General features: G+C 37.3%; 1 protein-coding gene and 1 long non-coding RNA gene across 2 annotated transcripts in view; one reads left to right on the top strand and one right to left on the bottom strand.

The window, feature by feature from the left end:
- MESR6 (misexpression suppressor of ras 6) overlaps window positions 1–18580 on the top strand; it is a 419881-nt gene that overhangs the window by 76611 nt on the left and 324690 nt on the right. The window lies entirely within an intron of this gene.
- On the bottom strand, window positions 3094–5691 carry LOC143303286 (uncharacterized). Its single transcript, XR_013059427.1, has 3 exons — window positions 5156–5691; window positions 4693–5066; window positions 3094–4555 (listed from the first exon to the last, which is right to left on the bottom strand). It is a non-coding gene; the product is annotated as an uncharacterized LOC143303286 (long non-coding RNA).

Genomic DNA, 18580 nt, shown 5'->3' with positions numbered 1-18580 from the left:
AATTTTATTGTACATAAACTCGACAGATTCTCAAACGATATGTTCGTCAAACTGCAAATTAAATACAAATTGAGATTATACAAGGGGGTGAGTTAGAAACTGAGCATTAAATTATTTTCCTACTTTTATTGAAAAGGTGACGTGTCTCATTGCGGATGTGTTTGTACAAATTTGTATTTCTCTAAACATTATTAACTCCTTCAACGTGGAATCTTTTTTAGTCTGTGAGAAAAATTACTCCTTTATTAACTGTTAGTTACGCAGACTCCTTTTTGAAATGACTTTATAAGAAGATCATAATACACTAGAATTTTTAAATTTTAATAAAGACAACCACATTTATCGGTTAATTACCAACTTATTAAAATTTATTGCTTAGATGCAACACCGAATACGACAAAATTAAAGAAGTGGGACGTAAATACAAATTTGTTCTACCCTTTAGATATTATAATGGATACTTTGAATAACGTGTTTGCTATATTTAATTTCCCTAAGATATTGATGTAAACGTATTAACATCAATGTCCTAGCGATTAAAAGCACAAGTTGTTAAGGTACTTGACATAATCAATATTTTATAATAAAACCACACAGATACTTTTCACGATAGAATCTAATTATCTTTCCAATATTTTTTTATACCATTAATGTCGCGAGAAGAAATTTTGTTTTTCATGAACCAGCGCAAATATAATCTAAAGATACAATCTCTGTAACAGCCTGAAATCGGCCTAAAATTCCAAACGTACATTTCCACACATACATTTCGACTTCAGAAAAAGCTATTTGAAAATAGACACGAAGCAGAGGAGTCACTTCTGGTAATGACGCAAAATCTCTGTATTTTCTCTCTCTTCCTCGTTTTCTCATATCCCTTTTTCTCCGTACTTTTCAGGAAACGTTGAACGAAACCGGCGCGGTTTCACGTTAATAAGTTTCATGCTGAAAAGTACCACATTAGAGGTACTGCAGATCATTAGAGGCAGAGGGAGGGGCGGATGTAAGGGGCCCCATTAAGTACCTCTAACCAGGACAGAGACTTACACGCCGCCAAACGTTAAGCCGCATTTACACCAAACCGGTCGAACCACAAACTTCCACGTAATCCCCCAAAAAAGCCTCGAAAAGCAACGTTCCGTGTCGTATCTCGTTGGTTTAATACGTAAATACCGCGTTCATTCTTCTGTGCTCGTAACAGTTTATGACCGTTGATGGATCTGATGGATGAGAGATAAATGAGATTTTTTACACCGAAGCGTAATGTTTATAATATTTTTCTTTATTTCACGTTCGATGCTATCAAGACAATTTTTAAACGAAATTAATGAAATTGTAAAATGTCCTTTAATTATATATTACGTTATATTAGTACGGAGTATATAGAAATTTGTTATTACGTTATGTTAGTTTACGTGATGTGTGAAATGTCTGATTTTCAACAATTCATAAAACTACATTGAATTCTGAAACGATTACGTTTATGTACGTAAATGTTAAGAAATTCTACGAAAACATAAATAAACGAAAGTAACAAATTCTCAGCTTTAAAATTGTATTGTATCTACAAGGATAAAAATATTATATTTATATTTAATATCGAAAATATACGATCTCCGTAACTGTCCAGTAGCGTATAAAAATATCGATATTTATATATAAAAAAAAAAGAAAACAGAGTTATTTAGAAACTTAATGGAACAAAATGGGAAGTTTCGTATGTTACAATGTAATTTATGTGTACGTGTGTCATAATATTTCAAGGTATGGATGATGTCATCGCCGAAGTATGGAGACATCAGTGAAACCGGAAATATCGCGTTTCCTATCTTTATTACAAAATTAACGCGATAAGTGGCAAGCTACGATTCGAAGGATTGCATAGTATTGCCTGCAACTATATAGTATATGTCATGAAAAAGCTTGAAACGTTACGGTCGGTGATTCGAACGTAGTTGATCGCTTTCATATTACTTTTTCTCCTCGTGACGTTCGTTGCGCATAAATTTCAACTTGACGACTCAAATGATCTCTTAATCGCAATGCTCTCCTATTCTCCTTGAATTACAAACGACAAATTCCAAGAAACAACCATAACCCGTAACATGTAAGACGCGCTACCATGGTTTAATAAAAACAAAAACCAATTCTTCGAAAGTAATCTCTGCGCATATGTACAGGAGAAATATCTTTATCTCTCGACAATCTTATTGTATTATAATAACCTACAACAATCTTTCGTAAGCAAACAGTTTTTCTCGCCCATTATGTTGCAAACTGTTGATTGTTCTTTAGCTATCTATGTACTGAGAATTATTTACACGCGATGAATAATTTGCGTACTTAAATACCGTGTCTTTAAGAACTAGTATGTGATTTAATATTATCTGCGAAACTTGAAAGAAATGGCACTTAGAAATCTTAGTGTAAATCGTAGTAAAATATCCAGAGTAACGAACTTGTTATAATGTCTAGTAAATGAAACAAATTTTTACTTAGATCCCATTCATACAAATACGACTTTCTATAAATATCCCAACGATAACGCTTGAGGTATATCCATGCGTCAAGTGTCGAGTTCAATATTTGAAACTTTTTTCAATAAAGATAAAGAACCTCAACGGCACTCTTGCAACATGAACCGCTTGGTTTGCCAACGAAGAAATAGCAATAACAATTAAAAAAATCCTGCAAACCTAGCACACACAATATCCAATAAGGTTGAGCAGTAACACGTGTCGCAACCCTCGTGATCGAGTGTCATATAACGCACAGTTGCATCGGCGGGCAGCGTTCGGATTTTGTTGCAAATGCGACATAAGGTTCACGGAGGTAGGCGCAGCACACGAACACGGCATTCGTTGCTGTCGTCGAGGCTCTTTGCACCTTGAGGAAATCACGATGTGGAGCGGTTGCGAAAAACGACGACGGCCGCGTCGGCGTAATGGCCGCACGGGCCGGCGTCTATTGCGGCGGCGGCGGCGGCGGCGGCGGCTGCTGGCTGCTGCAACAACTGCACCAACAGCCAGAGCCCAAGCGAAAGGAAATCCAAAGGAAAGGGTAGCCGGAGAGCGCGCGCACGCCAGCCTATTTACTCTCGTCGCGCACAAAGAGCCGCACATAATGCGCGATTTATGCGCCACGTGTTTCTATGCTTCCACGTCCATTGTGCGTTTGTACTTTATCGACCAGCGTTTCGGCGTTCGTTCCTCGAGAAACGAGGAAGGCGAGAGCGGCAGAGAATAAGGAGAGAACTAGGAAAGAAGGAAAACGAAAGGGGTAATTATTGGTGGACAAAGGAAATTTTATTTTTCGATGGTAATTGTCGTACCAAAGTAAAGAGACTGGACGTTAGAATCGATGAAATGGGTTTTGATTTTTGGCTATTTTTTTCTTTTCTTTTTTTTTCTTTTTGAAGATGTAATGGGAGTTCGAATCTTGTAATTTAGGAGGTTTTTTAAGTTTGGTATTTTACGTGGAGACTAAATTATCCTTTAAGTTACTGAATACTGAAATTGAGTTTGAAAGGAACAGATGGTTTATAGATAGTTCAAGTTTATTGTACAATTTTTAATCTTGTAGGTTTCGAGTTTGAATCATCCCGTAAGTTACTGCAATACGAAGGATATTTTTAACTTTTCAAAATCTTTGTCATGACGTCCACAATTTTATGATTTTTGATTAAATATGCTTCTTCCGCGATGTCAGCATGCATAGATACATTTATAAGGATTATGTAACATAACGACTAGACTTATTGTTTAAAAAAATTGATGTGTATTCTTTTGTTCTTTTATTCTGCTGGAAAAAGTCAAACACGGCCAAAGATCGTGCTATGCACTTCTCAATTATCATCAGAAAATTTCATTTTCGTCTAAAATTCCTGGAACATATAAAAGAGCGATATCGAACAAAGAGAAACAAACTGTACACGAATAACAAAGAATTAAACAAACAAAGACATACGTTCGATCACATCGTGCAATATCACACTTCGTTACCTTTTCCTTCGAAACTTTTGATAATGATTCTCTCTTTGTCGACGTGAATGATGTTATAGCGTTCTAAATAAGGTGTTGTTCAGCGGGGCTGAACGAACGAGACGATATTGCGCCATGTTTTAATTTGCTCTACAACACGATGCGTAACGTCTTTGTTGCAAGAAGAGATATACGCGGTTCCATTTGGCTGAACAGAGTTAAGCGATGGCCAATGGATATTTAATCGAGCATCGTTTAAATAGATTTTGCGGCATTGTTTACGCCGACCTGGGATATTTGATACTTCATTAATCCCGCTGCAGATCTATTCAATTATGGTAATACAAAATCGTAGCGGTTTTGGGTATTGTGTATTATCTGACTCTCTCGATGAATTTCAGTCGCTGACATCGCTTTTGCGGTATCATATTGTAGACATGAAACTGGATGACGTTGAACGTGTCCAATCGGAATATGAATAAAATTCAAGAACAGATGATAAATTTTGTTTTCTTTTTATTTTCCAGGCGGATGTAGAAACATACGATAAGAATCGTTCTTTTGAAATCTAGATACTAGAAACCGAATTTTTTTTATAGTTCTTCTTTGTCAATTACAAAACTAATTATAGATTTGCTATTTAATATTGTACGATTAATGATAAACAATTTAGAAGTCTTAGAAATACCTATCTTTCCTAATGTTAACATACCTTAGAAATAGAGTCGTATCTTTTCCTTCAATTTCAGAGATTCTTCGTAACGAGTTTTGAAACATTACGTATATATCTAAGTATACATAAAATTGGAGTACTCGTTTGATTTAAAAAATATCTTCTTCCGCTAAAAATGTTTCGGCATATTTCCAAGAAAGAAATATTTTGCACGTTCCACGTGCATTCTCGACCATGTTTCAAACTTTACCAATGCAATCGCTATCGTCGTATCTCGTAGCATCATTAAACGAAATATCGGACCGTTCCATACAACGCGCATAATTTATTCATCAAAAATGTTCACAGCAAGTATTCAAATATTTCCACGAGTCACCACCCTATACATTTTATATTTCCAATCGCAGTGCATGCTGCAAAAAGCGAACTTAAAAAATCACTTTCGTCACGAGTCTTACTGCAACGAATTTCGAAATCAGCAAACCAAACGGAAATCACTTACAGACGTACCCTTGGTACACAAATACTCTGTCCCACGGGATGTTTATCATGCAGAGAGCGTCGCGTCGATGGGCAGCAAGAACGAGTCCGCGTTTCACAGCCGTCGATCGCAGCGGGGACGCGAATCGCGGCGCTGATTCCGACAAAAGCCGGCCTCGTAAAGTCGATTCGCGCGGACGCACAGGTGAAACCGTCCGACAAGCAAAAGCAACAGCAGCCAACGACAACAACAGCAACGACAACAACGTCATGGCGGTGTTCGCCTGTAACACGTGAACCGCGGTGGCACAGGCTCTCTTTCGAAACGCTTTAACGCAGCAACGGCCGCCCGCGGTGCGGTCCTTTGTCGTGGCGCACCGACGACCGCTGCAATGAGACATAAATTGCAATTAGCACCGGCGTATCTGCAACGCGTCCACAGGCCGACTTATGCGCGCGGCTGGCCAACTCCCTTCTTGCAAGCGCGTCGCTAGTTCGATCGAACGACACGTTTTCCATCCACGGATAGATCACCTCCATGATGGAAGAAGGTATAAGATAGTTATTTAATATAGAGTCAGCTGCAATGGTATTGACCTTGACACACATTGCTGGCCATAAGTATTAGGATATCTACTGATATCTGAGCCGTTTATTTCAGAAAGACACAATCGATGAAATTATAATTTAAGATAAGCATCAACGAAGTGCTGTGACAGAAAAATTTTTAACATTCTAAAAATAAATTGAATACGTTTCACTACTTTCGTTTTCATGCTATCTTATTATAACGCTGTCGTTTCCTTTGCGACTTGTGTGTGTTATACAATTTATTTCTTCGAATTTTTCATTAAATATAACGAGTTCGATAGGATATCAGGCGACTGCAAAAATGTAAATCTACACAGGCATCCTATTTATATGTGCAAATTTTACAGAGTCATTAACAATTTCCAAATAATCAACGTTTAGGAAAAGATCAACGGCGATACAATGTCGTAATCGTATCTACAGACGCAAAACTCTCTCTCTCTCTCTCTCTGTCTTTTCTCTGTTGAAGTTCACTTAATTCATAAACTAATGATACGAGAAACACCATGTAATAACCCGAAGCCCCGATAAATATCATCGTCTCGCGAACTATCACACGAGAGCACAGATAACTGCTTGAAACAAAAACATTTAAGAACGAAGTATCGATACTCTATAATACCAAGAATCTATAAGAGAATTCCACAAATCGGTCGCAGTGTACTGCGATACTTGACGACGACAGGAGCGAGGAACAAAGAAGAAACAGAAACGTGTCCGCGTGGAGGCCGTCGCATTACGGAAAGACAATGAAAAGAAAATGCCGCGGAGTTCTTGTTAAGCCGAGCTATTATCGTTAATTAAATAGCGCCTTCGCTATCTCGGCTCACGTCCCGTCGCCGTGCCCGTGGCATTAAGCCCGTATGACACCGTAAAGACTTTAAGTCGCTGCTCGTTATCGGAGGAATGACAGACGCGTCCGTGCGCCAAGGAAAGGACAGGCCTGCGATCTCCATTCCGGAGCCATCGTGTTATCCGCGATCGCTAAACCGTTCACGAGAAGGAAATAAAGAGCAGCGTAATGTGTACGTGTGTGCAACAGAACCTTTTCTCGAACTTTAGATCCTTTAGGGAGTTTTTAGTTCGCTCGAATAACTGCGATCCATTTTGTTGTTACGGATTCCTAAATCGAGTCAATGGGAAATGTTTCTATCTTGATCTTCTTAGGTCTGCCAGGATATCTACATCTACTTGCTTAGACTCCGTGAACAGTTTTAAGTGGATATTTTTTTGACAATTTTTGTTGCGTAAATGGTCTATATTTGTATATTGTATGTGCGATATTTATGCAAATTCGTACTTTTGCAGACGTGACTGAAGAAAGATAGAATCTAAGCAGAGAATTATTGAGATATTAAAATGAATACTGACTATACTTTGGATATTTTATATGCGCGTTGGCATGTTTGATACGTTTTGCAGCTTTAAAATTTTGCAACTGTATTAAATGCAATGCGTGTTTCCCGGAAATGTTAATATGCTGCCAAATGTCTGACCGTGAAGTCCCTTTCTACTTAATAGAACATTCATGAATTCTTCGACTCTGAGTCGTGGAAATGATACAAAAGATCGAAAAAATTGTTGTTTTTTCTTTAATAAATATTTTTCTAAAAAATTATTTGTTATATAAAAATTATGTAATAAAATAGGAAGTGATATTATTACATAATAATACTAGTACGATATCTAGAAAATGAGACAGAATGATAAAAAGTATGTTGCTAAATCCTGGTAACGATAAACCGGTAGTATTGAAATAATAAATATAGAAAGTTTATTAAAACGGCTCGATTTAGATGCAATTCTAGGAGTTTTAAAAATATTGCACAGTTCCTGCATGAAAACAAGAGTAAATATGTCTTTATCTATCAAATGTTTGAACTAGATGTTCTATGCATATATTCTTACACAAGTGATTACATATTAAACTCTTCAATCAGTATCTCAACGTCATTCTACGCAAAGTGCAATAGACATCTGCATGTTGTTTATACAGAACGCTTTAGCTACAATTTCCAAGATTCACATTCCCTTGTACATATTTCATTGTACAGGGTCATTGGTAACTGGTGGTACAAGCGGAAAGGGGGTGATTCTACGCGAAAAAAAAGTCGAAAATATAGAATAAAAAATTTTCTTTTTAATTTTTTTTTAAATCTACAGTGAGATCCGTTATAACGAGACGTGATAAAGTGCACGCGTACCGAGCGAACATTCAAAGTCGATTTTCTCGAAAACGAAGCCTCAAACGAAAAATTTTTATTCTATATTTTCGACTTCTTTTTTTCGCGTAGAATCACCCCCTTTCCGCTTGTACCACCAGTTACCAATGACCCTGTATATTTCATACATTATACATAATTCCGCTTGTACATATTCATTCGTATAAAAAGCAAACAAGAATTTGACTGATTTACACGAAGATAAAAAGATAATCGCTGGAGGAAATAAAAATATCAATCAACATAGTGAATATTAATTTCTTGAATATTGAAAAGTCTGACAAAAAATTAACGCAATTGATTTTTGAAGCGAGGGAAAGAACTGATAGAAACTGAAAGAATATCAGGTACATCCATTCAATGGTTGTGTCGTACTGCACTCGATTTTAGAAACTTGATTTAATTAACGTTTGCGGAAAAAAGAAAATAGCTGTTATGAACTGATAGAGGATATATTCGCTGTGATCAACGAGGAATGTTAATTCCATGGTTATGTTGCAAGGTACGCAGTTTTGAAAAACTTGGCACGTCCATTCGTGTGCCTCCACGATTGACATTTAAATCGCTACTTGTCATCGATAGAATGACCGGCACGATCGAACGCGCACGCGTAGAGAGCTACCGATTTCCATGGGAGATGTCTCCGTTTACAAATGAGGATCATTAAAATCCAAGTAACCCGCGAAGTACGACGCATGGAATTGTAAATGCTCGTCGTTAAACATCGCTGGCCAACTATTAGCCAAGATTTTGTTCGAGCTGCTTGCCAAAGAATTACGCTCGTCAATTTTTTCTTAATCACTTGTTTTATGTACGTGTATGCTGAACAATGAAACTAATCGTTCATTTTATCGACAACAAATCATTTGACTCTGTGTCATAACAAAATTCAACACTGATTTATTCAAAGATGTATAAATATGTATATATCTTCAATGCTTCATGTGACTTTAAAAAATGAATCATATTATATTGTGATTACTTACGCATATATGGGATATTCAAAGATATAAAATACACATAACGAATGTACATAATAAAAATATATAATAAGATATACGAAATATATGAAATATCAAAAGCATAGTACCTACTCATTATGATATTCAGTGACTGAAACAAATTCTTGCGCAAGTTGCGTTTCTCTAATTATGTTTATAAAAGTGTAAATTTGCAGTTTAGTCATACAGCCGCTATCTAATCAAAATTTCTACTCTTGTCTTTTCTAACAACGTATAAAATAATTTTTGATAAAACATAATAACGGGAGTGTTGCATTTTCAATCGCATAATTTTCAATAATTCCAGATTTTGATCAATCGCATTGTTTCGAATAAAATTACAGATTATTCGAACCCAAAGACAAATAATATTCTAGGATATTAGATTTTGTTAAAAGATTTCAAACAGAATAAAAAGAATGGAACACAACGTTCTGCATAAAAGATATTCGATAGGAGCTTTCTATCGAAGGAAAGAAGAAACGTAATGTTTTAGTTTTCGATGGAAACGTCGCTGCCTCTGAACATAATAATTCGTCTCGTCGTGACGTGTCGTTTTCAAACCTCCGTTCTATCTACGATCGCAGAAAGTGAAGGTTTCGAACTGGTATTCTGCGAATACCGCAACGAGATAAAGTGGCTTCGAGAAAGGCAAACAATTTTCTCGCAGCGGCGTTGCCTTAAATCCCGCGGAATTTTATTCCGCTTATCGTGGTTCGTTGCAGAACGATTCAGATCGGTCGATTAGAGTGGTTGTTGGCGAGCGTGTTCTTGATTCGCATGAACGCGATCGAACCACTCATGTGGATTCAATAATTCAAAACATCGATCTTTGATCGACGTACGTATGATCAGATGAATTCTATCTGTAAGAAAGTCTTGTCTTTTAAATAATTTCCGAGTTTAAAAATATCTAATGATGACTTTCTATGTTTATTTAAATTTACCATATTTCTTATACGTTTTATTAGATGTTTATATAGGTTTGTAAATTTTCAAATGAATTATATGTACTCTATTTACATTTACAATCGTAAATGTTATAAATTTAATTTATCATTGATCGATTAAATCCGATTAAATGTCGAAGAAATATTTGGTTTACCTACTGTTGAATAGTAAGTTTCTAAAGATCGTCGATTATTATTTGTCTTAATGTTACATTTTTAATAATCCTTTGATATGACAAATTAAAAATTCTTTATCTCGATGTCAATTAGTCTCTGTGAGACGTCCAATCTCCCATTAGATTTGCACTATTATATCAGAATTGAAGTTATGAATCATCGCTCGTTAGTTTCAATCAGCATTGTTATCCAAGAGACAACGTCTCATTACTGAAAATTGTCCTAGAAAGAGCCTAATTTAGAGCATAGAAAATATGTGCTGGTTTCGTTCGTATACTTCTATGAGCCATATAAACAATGTAAATCGGTAAATTTATACAATTCAAAGAAAGTTCTACATTCAGCATACTGGAAATTTATCTAATGATTTTAAGTCTAATAACGTTAAGCCTAATGTTGTTAATAATTTGTAATATTCTAAAAAGAAAGATTCTCTGTTTGTCGTTAATAGGAATAATTTGAATAATTTACATAATTTGAAAATAAAAATCTTACGTTCGTCGTAGTTAAAATTTATGCGAAAATTATTGTTTGAATATGGTAATCTTTATACGATAAATTTAATAACTCGTTAATAATTCGGAATATTGTTAACAACTTGTAATATTCCCAAAGAACACGTTCGACGAAAAGAATTCTCCTCTTCGGTATTAGCATTGAATACATTGGTACATTACAGAACTGAATACCCCTTGATGCAAACGCGAGTCGAATCGATTTAAGCGAGATATCGATGACTCATCAGTCGGCAAACATATCGTGTAACATTTCCACTATTGTACAGAGCAAAAGATTTTGACATGGTTGATAGCAATTCGTGATTATGGAACCGCCAATGATACTTTAACTTAGTTAGTCACAGCTTTCAGATCGAGATTTATAAACGTCACATGAGTGGCACGTGACATTTAAAGTATCGGAACGTGTGTCGATTTTTACGAATATAGAGTAGCAAGTGTCAATTGCCGTTTAAACGGCATCCATGTATATTTTTCCTTTAACGTTATGGCCTGTTATGCTGTTAACGACACCTTCATATCGTACGTTTTCCTGTCAGATTAAACCGTGACGAGGTTCATTCGAAATCTTTCCCTCGTAGACGATACAAACAGTCCTGACATGCACTTGAATTCATTTATAATGGTCACATTTGAAATACCATTGCAATTACAAAAACGTTTAGAAAGTAAATAACTACAACTACAAATATTAACATCGAACAAACTTCTTTCGCTTTGATTAGTACTTGTAGAAAACTATGATCTTCCCATCTATCCATGTAAGTACACGATATACTTCCCTTGGCGTTTATCACGCCACTAACGACGATTCGAATAGCCTGAATTTCAAATAGATCGCTTAAAATCTTAGCGAATTACAAGCCAAATTACTTAACTTGACTCTAATAACCCTACCTTACCTACCTTAACAAAATCAGCCTGAAAAAGACCACTTAGCTTTATTCAGCGTACAAAAAAAAAGAAAAAAGACACCAGTGAGTCGTCATCTCCAAAGGATTTCCATAATCCGATTATTATCATCGAGAGAGGAACAGGAAGAGAGAGAAAGAGAAAGAGAGAGAAAGAGAAAGAGAGAGAGTAGAGCAGAAGAGATCGAGCAGCCAGATTTCGCGGGAGGTCGAAAACGATCTTTCGTGTCGGGGACATTTGGATTTTTCCAGTTAGTACGGTATCGTACCAGGTACACCAGGTACCGTAACACGTTCCTCGTCTCGTCATATCGTGGAAGAACAAAGTCGAGCAGTCTCTTCGTTCGACTCCTCCTAGTCGAAGTCGACAGAAAAAGACACCGGTTGGTGGAGCGATAGCGACGGCAGCAACGCTCCAGCAACCAAAGGGCAGGGAGGAATGGTATTTCATATTTTACGGTCGACCGTGCAGGAAGCAGCCCGGCTCACGAACTGGACAGTGCTCCTAGCTTTGATGGGGGACACAACATCGTCTTCGGCCTCTCGAGGATCACGATTCGGTGACGTGTGGCCGGCCCGCTATCGGGATAGCGTCGTGTACGGGCGCATATAAACGTAAAGTTGGCGGTGAAGGCTCGGGCCGGCCACGTCGAACCGTTCACGAGGCCGCACACCGTTTCCTAGTAGTTCTAGTAGTCCCGGGATCAGCCGGAACTGCCGAGAAAAACGGATCGAAAGCAGGGCCAAGCGGAATCGTGGCCCATGCTCCGTGATAAATAAACGCGAGCCGTGCGGCTGCAAACAAACCGAGCAACCGCGTTCCGCGAAATCTTGCATCGTTTTCACGGGAACGAGCGAACCGCTGTTTCTGGCGGTGAACGTTGTCGCGGATTGTTTCACAGGTATCTAGGTTTCTTTCAATGGGAATATTGATCGACGTGTTTCCTGTTTCGATATGCTTCTCGACGAAGCAGCAACCAGGAACTTTTTGTTGCCACGTGCTCCAAGAAGTACGCAACAGATATTGTGGAGAAAAATTGCAAATATAGTAGAATCACTTACAGTGGTTGCAATAAATATTTGCATACCATTGTGTATGTTGTAGTATTTACGTGATTAATTAATCACTTAGATTCAAGTATATCAAATTTCGTATCAGATACTAGTACCTACTTTCACGTGATTATAAATGTTTGATACTATAAAAATGAAAGCTAGAATCTGATAAAGAGACGCTACGTTGGAAAATAAGGACATGTACAAATACCTTTCATAGTCATTGCAAATTTAAAGGGAATTCGTGTATGGTGCGTAAGATGCGGTGGATGGGCTTATGATAATATCACTGCATGTACATTCGAAGTATTGATGATTTTCAATATTACTATTATTAGTTTAGATCGCAGAGCAACATCGTATAGTACATAGAATGTTGTCCAGGTCGCGGATCAAAATTGGGAAAAAGAGATTTCGCTTTTTTATTAATTTAAATAGGTACTATGTTTTGAATTCTGTTTTCAATACTTACTTTGTGTTCATTATGGAAGCATTTAATAAATACAATTTTGATTACACAATTTGTTTCATAAATTCAAAGTTATTAGATCTACGTATATAAGAGCTTAAATACATGGTTTTATACGAGTTACCTGTACACGTCAAATTTTCCTGCAAAACAAACACGGCCACCGTCGCGGTGACATTTTACAATTCAATTATGTGAGATTGTACAAACGCCGCGTCGTCCTGGCTCTCCGGTATAATCGATCAACGAGATTATTCGTGGCCGCGCGTATTCGCAGCCGACGAGGATCCATTACACTTTCAACACCTCCGTGTCTCTGTGGAATCGCGATTTCCCATAGCAGCCTGGTCAGGGCCCGGTTTCTTTCGAGCGTAGCCACGAGTCGCGTCGCTAATTAAACCATCGAAGCATCCGTCGCGTTCCGAGCATCCGAACGTTCCAATTAAACGGCGAAATTACGGTGTTTGCGTAATTAAGGCAGCTCTGTCTTTCCCTGATCGAGGATCGACCGTCCTAATCGCCCTGGAAATAAACCAGGTCCCGCATACCACTAACCATCGAACGTACTAATTAAGAGTGGTCGCAATATCCACACGGTATTGCTCTTCGAGTTCAAAAACGTACTATAGATAGGGATCATAAGTTTTTGTAACAGTATTTGCACGTATCTTTATTTTCTAGCGAAGTGTCTTTTTATCGCTTTCAATATACGTTTCATTCTCATAGTGTCAATTGTTCATAGTCGTATGAAAGTACTATTAACCACTTAGTAGTACGATGATCGGGCCAAACGTAAATATTACGAGCATAGCCCGTAACACGATGATCGGGCCAAACGTAAATATTACGGGCATAGGTCGTAGTACAATGATCGGGACAAATATAATATATAATATAATATATAATAGCTTGTTTACGTTTACGGCCCAAAATTCTCGAACGTAAATCGTAGGTTAAGGGGTTAAATGATACGAATACTAGACTTGAATCTAATTAATTAGTATATAAATGATATAATAAATACAATGAAATGTAAATACCTCTTATAACCACTGTTAATTTCATGATAAATGTCTTCAATCCTGTCAATCGATATTCTGCCAATGATGCAAAATATGCTTTATATCTGAAATGCAATATCGATAGCCATTGATACATTAAAGAACGACAATTGTCAATCTTATATACTCTTCCAAATTTTGTATACCAAGTCATGCTCGTATTTCTTTAAGCCAACATTTTCTGATTTCTCCGAAGCCTGCAATATAAATCTGAGTTACGTCGCAATAAAAATATTGCCATACTGGAATCTTTAAATTCAACGAAATCTACCCAACGTGTTAAGAACATTCTTACGCAATAAAGGCAACGAGTATAATAAGTACAACAAAGAAAAGGAACAAGATTGGGGCTATCGGAAAAGAAGAAGAAAAGAGCTATAAAAGAAAGGTCGAACGCAGTCACAGATGATAGCGATAACGGGCGTATAAGGGGCGTATCTACGTTTAGTTCGGACAGCCAGCACTTTATTCGGCTGGCAAACGTTAACAAGTGTTTTCCATCGGTTTAAAAGGCGCCAAGACACAAGGCAACCGGTCCAGGTACCCGCGAACGAGCCTCTATCGGTGACTCATTGGAAACGTAGCCGGTTTTCGTGTTCTCCAAACACCCAATTCAACGATTTCGCCGCGTGGTTAAGACGTTCGATTCGATACGGCCTGATGGAATCGTCTTCCGCCGCGTCTCCGCGTTATTGCTTTATTCCTCCGTTACTCGGCAAAAAGTCAGTTATTTGCTTAGTTGGAGAATGTAGTTTTCCTTTTAGAGCCAGAACACGAGTTGCGTGACTTAAAAAGAAATGTTATCCATTTTTGGTGGTCGTAATTTCGTGTGCCTTTGAACGTGATTTTATTGTATTGAAGTTAGAAAAATTACAAATCTTTAATTAGTATGACAGTACAAACGAAGGCAGCATAATTATCAAGACGGAATTGTGATCTCGAGAAACTCTCATTTGAAAAAATGGAGAAATTGCAAAATCGTGGATTACGGCAAATCAACAAAAGGTGATAGGATTGTCATTTTTTCTTTTATTTTTAACAAGCTAACAATACGGCATCTCGCTTATCATAATTCGTCGAGTGTTATAATCACGAAAATGGCGATGCTTTTAGGGAAAAAGAATGTGAATATTTTACAAGTAAGAATCGTTCTCTCTGTGCTAATTAATGCAAAGTGACAAATTTCGAAATGCGTTACTGATGCAGCAAATGAGTAATATGCAAATAAAGATTGCTGTATCAGTATTGTTTTTAAATTCTAATTAGTTCGTAATTGAAGATTTCTTTGTTAGTCACCTTATCGAAAGACATACTCAAATAACAAAGGCTACGATCAACTTTCAATGGATTTATCTTTGTTCTTTCCAACATAAGACAATAAAGGAAACAATCAGTAAGTACTCATTAATGCGTCGAAAATTACTCATCGCTTAAAACGAAACACTGTCGCATATGCTGATCGTGTGTACGATTAATGACAAAGATAATAATAAAGTTTCAGAGTCAAAGATCTCAACGGACAAAAGATACACGTTCTATGTACATATTTATTCTTAGTTTCCATATCTTAATCTTATATGAATAATCTTATATGAGTAATCACATATGAATAATTCATCGAATTTTTACAAAGAAAATCAGACAGAAGATCACAAAGAAAATGATTGTTTTTCATTTTCATCGATTATCGTTCATAAAATTTTTATAGACAAAATCACAGAGAATGGCGAGATAGAAAGTCGAATCGTGAATTAACCGATTTTTCCAATCTTTCTATTCTTTCAAACAGATCATTGTCGATCATTATTCGTCGTACTTTTATGAAGAAGATCACCTTCCTAATAACTTTTCGTTTCATTTAACCCTGCAACCTTGGACGACGCGTCCTGCTGATTTTGTTAATAATTACAATCAGGGATAAAAATAAACAGACAGGTGGTGGAAATGGATATAAAGTTTCGCTAAATGCGGCCTATTTACACAAAAATGTAAATATTAATTTTAATTATTTACTGAAATAATCTATGTATTACAAGGATATAAATAAAACTCAAGTATATACGTATATGACGCTAGTACAAGTTCGATCATATCTCATTGATATTTATTTCCACTGTCTGTCCACATATTTTTGTTCCCGACTGAATACGCATCTACTCATTCGAGTTAATTCCAACGAGCCAGGCTATTTTCATGTTCATGAGTTTTTCGTGCTGCATTAAGAGTTCCCTTGTACCTTATAACCCGTACAGGATATACATTTCGTCAGTGATTTTGAACAGAAAGATATAAAAATCGTCCGCGATTTAGAGATATAGAAAAATATGAAGACCGCCTGGGGCAGGAGAATTGAAGGTGAAAACAGTCGATTACATCAGGCGAAAGACAGTGAAGGAACAGCTGCGAAGGGGTCATCGCGCGTCGACGTTGTCCCCGCGAGCATTGCACGTAATTAGGAGCTCACTAGCGGCGAGCAAACAAACAATGGCTGACTCTTCTCGCATGCGAGTAAATACGTCAGCGCTACGGTAATTGTCCGGCAATTACCAGTCGCGCAATCGCCACGAACCGGTGTGCATTCGTCTGAACGAACCGAGCGCTGTCCTTTCGAGGCTTCGTCTTTTATTGATTCCTTGTTAATTGGACGGTAGTACGACCGCTACCGGCGTCGGGCTTTTTGCCAGTCGTCATTCGATGCGATGACAGCAAGGATTATTTTGGTAGAAAGAAATCGCGGATCTCGGGATAGACGGTTGCGTAAGCCAATTCGCGATGCACGATCATGTTCGGTTTCAGTCGGTTTCACGGTAAGGCGATCGTAATGGGAGGTAGATTATAAGAAGTAGCAGTGGTTCGATTGATGCGAAAGATCGAGAGTGTTCTTTTTGTTATAGATGTTATAGATAGACTGTGGATCTTTACGTATCTGTATATTTTATATTTATGGGAATGTTATATATTTCTACTGAAAATATGCAAAATGCACGTAATATGCAAAGATGTACAGAATATTCAACGTAAAATATTGGTAATATGTAAAAGACGATAACTATATATTTTTAGGTTCTACTTCTATAGTTTTATTTTTAAGGACACGAATTTGTATAAATATCTAGTCTAATTATAAGCGATGAAAAAAATCATTTAGCACCTAAGAAATCTACGGTGTGCTTATTATAATATGTTTTTTGTTTTTTTTTTTATAAATTCATTAATGTATTTTTAGAAAAAATAACTCAAAAAACATGGAAGTAAGATATGTGCCATTAAAATTTTAATTTGAATTACTTAATAATTTCATTATCTACCTACTTCTTCAACGCGAAGCAGCGTGGTCAATTTATTTTCGGAGCTTTTAATAGAATTATTCTGCACAGTATATCAAATTACGATTCGCGGTTGTTCCGTGAAGAATTTGAAAAGATTTGTCATAAAAACATTAATAATTTTAATGACATTAGTGCCTACTTGTTAAGCCAAACGATTTATTTTTGAAACACATTTTTACGCGATCTAGATGCAATAAGAATATAATGCTAGGAAATGAAGAAACCCGATGTACATGGTAACGATATTTTTACTTTCCAATGCGCATTCGCAATTTCACCAAAAATAGAGAAACCCCATAGATGTGTAATGGTAAACGAATTCAAACATCAATCACGATGGCGACAAATTGACACGGTAGATAAGAAAAACTGTAAAACATTGACGGTGACAGCAACTTTGTAGATTATCTGACACCTTGGGTGCTCTTACGTTTCACGGGACGAAACGAGATTGTGTCACGGGGCAGCGCGACACGTCCTGTCCCATGACGCCATTTTATCGGGATTTCAGCCGCCATACAGACAAAAAAAGACGAGCAACGACCGAGGTTAAGATCCACAGGAAAGATATACGCGAAACGGAGAAGACACGTAGCGGATTGTCGTCGATCATCAGACCGGAAAAGGTCCCCGTGCATTTTCTTCGTTTTGCGGCACGTCACCGGTTCTCTGGCTGTGGCGACTACGCTGGCCACCGCCGCCAGGCTCATAGAAAATTCTATTATTCTATTCTTATCATCGGGATGACGCGTGCTGGCTCGTATCGACAGCCGGATATATAATGCAACGTGAGTTTCTGAGCTTACGGCGTCTACCGGATGCGCCCACACCGAGCTTGCATACTGAACAGCGGCCCCGGCTTCTAAGGTCCAGCTAGGAAACGTGCTGGCTCGTCACGGCCGTTTGTACGTTCGGTTTCTTGCTGGATCTCAGCCACCATTCAGCGTTCGAGATGTTCAAACCGTGAATTCTTGCTCCGAGCATCGCTTCTTTAACCTATTGAGGACGAGGCAATAATTCATTGTAATTAGATCGCGGATGTTATTCATGAAAAATTCGAAGATACGAAAATTTACAAAATGCATATATTGCACAAAAATACATAAAATATTCAAAGTAAGTATTTGTTATAGTTAATAAGTAAAAGAGTTGTTTACGCGCG

Source organism: Bombus vancouverensis, chromosome 1 (assembly GCF_051014615.1).
Source record: "Bombus vancouverensis nearcticus chromosome 1, iyBomVanc1_principal, whole genome shotgun sequence".
NCBI lineage: Eukaryota > Metazoa > Arthropoda > Insecta > Hymenoptera > Apidae > Bombus > Bombus vancouverensis.
The sequence above is the reverse complement of the archived record's forward strand: the minus strand, read 5'-3'. Positions and strand labels throughout refer to the sequence as shown.